This window comes from Sparus aurata, chromosome 17 (genome assembly GCF_900880675.1).
Source record: "Sparus aurata chromosome 17, fSpaAur1.1, whole genome shotgun sequence".
NCBI classification, from domain to species: domain Eukaryota; kingdom Metazoa; phylum Chordata; class Actinopteri; order Spariformes; family Sparidae; genus Sparus; species Sparus aurata.
Window position 1 is genome coordinate 14,131,080 of NC_044203.1, and position 3,910 is coordinate 14,134,989.

General features: G+C 42.4%; 1 pseudogene; it reads right to left on the reverse strand.

Annotated features, from left to right (window-relative positions):
- Positions 1-1,049: 1,049 nt before the first annotated feature.
- LOC115567204 (kelch-like protein 10) lies at positions 1,050-3,618 on the reverse strand (annotated as a pseudogene).
- Between the last annotated feature and the right edge of the window lie 292 nt (positions 3,619-3,910).

Sequence of the window (3,910 nt, forward strand, 5' to 3'; positions counted from 1 at the left end):
ATCCCAGGACTCAGCTCCAGTCTTTTGCTTAATTAGTTTAGAATCCAAACTAATTATATGTATATAGAGGGTAGTTAGTATTTAAAGGTTAATGATCAACTGCAGGTGAATGTATTGTCTTATAAGTTATTACAAGTAACTTCCCTCCTCAACTTTCTCAAACATTATTTTTCAGAATCGTTCGTTCGTTCAGAATCGTGATAACTCCCTGCTATCTGTGTGGAGTGCTCTACTGAAGTTCACATGAAAGACTTCACCTAGACAAATGTTTGAAATGTTATTGGCTTTATTTATTATGATATTTTAATGCTTAGTATTCGATCATTTGGAGCGGTGGTTTTGCCCAGTGTCACATGTCTTCATGGCCCCAGCCCGAGCTCTCTAATAAGACGAGAAAAAACTTCCCAAGATCCCAAAAAGGAAATGGAAGAAATCTCGAGAGAGGCGATTCAAACAGTGATCCACACTATTTCTCTGCTTTAGTGCTTTAGATTAGTTTTTACAATAAACAGTTTTGTATGTACTGTTTAGGCATATACTATGTGTTGTTCTGCATACAGCTCAGTTCTGTACCAACCATATGCATCTTGTGGTGGAATGGTCTACTAAAATTTGTGCTTAATTGATATTTACAAAAGAAGAACTTCTCTTGCACAAGATTAAAAGTAAGCTCATTTGGAAATGTCCACTTTAAACCATTAAAATCATGGCTGGGAACAATTTACACCCCCGGAAAAAAAAACCCAATCAGAGCTAGATGTGCTCTGCCCTTCTGATTTAGCAGTCCTACATGAGTTCCCTGATTTTCCTCCTGGTTTGTATCTTATTTAGTCTTTTGTTTTGACAGTGTTGTTGCCCGGATTAAAGCTCTTATATGTTTTTTTTTTTGTTTTTTACTTGACTGTCATGCATTTGGGGCCACATCTTTTGGCAAGCCATTAGACAGGACGTGACAAATAAACAGCAGGAGTGTGTAAAACACTCCGATGTTAATATATGTCAGATTGGGATCAACACAGAGCCTTTCTCACGTAACCCAAAATAAGGTCTCACTCCAAGTGAACAATTATAGAAAGTTCAGAAGAAGCAGCTGTCTTAATGCTCAGAGAAATGTATTTCATCTTTTTAATGCCGGAGTCTTGCCGGTGTGGATGGCAGTACAGGGCCGGACCGTGTGACGGACTGTTAGGTGGATTCTTCCTCGTTAACCCCAACTCTAAAAGTGGCCAAGCGTCACGGCACAAAGTGCACTCGGTCATGTTGGGGAGTCCACGCACCACGCAGCAGCTGAGGGCGCTGCAGAAAATCGCGATGTCACAGGCCTCAGACCACTCATCTGTCATCACGTCGTAGTACTCGAAATTATAGGAGGCAGTGAATCTCTACGAGATTGCTGGCACAAATTTGGTACAGACATTTGGTCTCAAGAGGCTGACATTCATGTACTCACTGCAAAGACGCGGCCTGCATATGCCACGATGCCAACTTTACTGCGCCGGCTGTTCACGGGGGCGATCACAGTCTACTGGTTGGTTTCTGGGCTGTAATATTCACAGGTTTCCAGGAACTCATTCCCCTTGAAACCTCCACAAATGTAGATCTAGGAAGAAAGAGAGGGGCATTAAGTTACTTAGCACTACTCAATGCACGACTTTGTTCCTTGTATTAACGCAAATGATACAGAAAGGTGAATTACAGCTGAGACCCAGCGTCTAGCAACAAATCTAATAGTCCTGCTGAAAAATAAATTGCAGCTGATCTGATGTTAGTGCTGCTGTTGGCTGATAAATATATACACTGCAGCACAGAAATTAGATATTGAGGTGATTTGGAACTGTGTCACTTAGAGGTTCAGCTAATGTTAGCAGCAGATGTCTGTGAGTGCACCGTCTTTCTCAACTAACCATTGAACTACTGACCCCAGTATCCCCAGACTCCCATAACAAATCAAATGATTTCAAGAGTTTATGGTGTGAGGGAAAACTTTAACAAACTTTGCGAACAAACTACGACTAATTTTAAATAATTCATGAACTCTTGTAAATTCGGCATTATATGCAATACATTAAGTTGTTTCTCGGCTTGTATAAAGTGTCTTCTGCTTATGCTTCTGCATCCTACTTGCAAGAATGTATTGACAGTAAACATGTCAAGTTTACCAATACAAGCAACAGTTTTGTCACCCCTGAAGAAAATCCACGGACTCCCTTAAAAAAATGTGTATGTTGCTGAGTTGGGAGCAATTTTGTCTGCAACAAATCTGTTTAGGCCGTATCGGTAATTGGTCAAATGTTATACATAAAGGTTTTTCTTTATTGGTATAGAAAACGTTGTCTCTGTTTGTGCGAGGACGTCAGATAGCAGGTGGTCACTGTCAGGTGTGAACTGAGGAGTTTTGATCTGTCCACCTGTGATCAATCACTCAGGATGTATGTTAATACCAGGTCTGAAGTCCCTCTAACTCGTCTTTCAAGCAGATAGAAAATCAAACTAGCAGTGTTCCAGTCAGCACCATACATCTCTCTGTTACTAGTCCCAGCTGCTCTTTCACTTCAGCCACCTTGTCGTTGAGTTTTGTGCAGCTGGCGTCGCTCCTGATCTTTTGCATGGGTGCAGTGACACTCCACTGGTTGGTGTCGGGCCTGTAGCGCTCTGCAGTGCTCAGTCGTAAATGCCCATCAGAACCTCCCATTGCATGGACGCATCCAATCAGCACAGTGATGCGCACAGAGCAGCAGCAGAAGTGCATGGGTGCCACCTCCTGCCAGGTGTGTGTGCTCAGATCCATTCTGTGAACACTATTGTAATACTCCACCATCCCAAAGCCACCGACACAGTAGACACACCCATCAAGGATGCAGTGCCATGATAGGCACTAGAGTGCTCCTGAATGTTTGTCAGGTTGATCCAGAGGTCAGCGCGGATGTCATGCGCCTCAATGGCGTTGGATCAGCTCCGCTCCTGCCTCAGATGGCCAACAGGATGGCGATGATCTTTTTCACCATTTGAAAGCACTCAGCGTTGCTATCCAGCAGCTTATTGGACATCACAGTTGTCCCCAGGTGATCCTGACATATCAATCACAGCTGGACCTACATAGAGAAAGCAAGAGAAAAACTTTGAATTGAGCTGCAGTGGGTTCACTTTTCCTACCTGGAAACTCTGCCTTCTTTGTACACAGTCTGTGGTCTAACATGACTTCAAGCTTACAGCTCTCAGTTTGTTAATAGTGGAGCTACAGGTTTGAAAGCACCCAGGTAATCTTACAATACTGATTTTTCTGCTTTCAGCTAAATCCAAGCTAAAGCTAGTGGCAGAACTTGCCTTAGACAAGAGGGCGAGCAGGTGTCCTTTTCATTCTTCCAGTCTGTGGGCAGTCCAGTGAAGGATGGCCTCGCACACAGTCCTCTCCTTTCTCACAGTGATGTCGTCTCTTTCTAGGATGTCAGAGAGTTCCAGCACAGTGAGATTCTGAAACTCTTCACTGGAAACAACCTCCTCAAAGTGATCAAGGATAAACGGGTGGGCCTTTCTCTGCAGCTCAAGCGGGGGCAGATGTCTGTGAATTGTCTGTTTCTTGATCTTAATAGGCTGCAAATGTGTATCTTTGCTTGACATCATGATAATGTCAGTAAATATGAATAGAATAAAGACTTTGCTTATCCTGCGTGAATGCGTGGCACAAAACACAACGTGGCAAGGTCATTTCTAAGTTACATGAGGTCCCCTGGTGAAAGTATTGTTTGATAACTGCATTTTAGGAATCACTGCGATTAACTCAACTGAATTTAGCATTATGTATTAAATGGAAATAAAACATGTGCCCATTGACATTGTTCTTTTTTCTCTTATTTATTTTTCCCTCTTTTTTTTACCACATCCGAAATATTTTTTTGTTTTTTTCTATTTG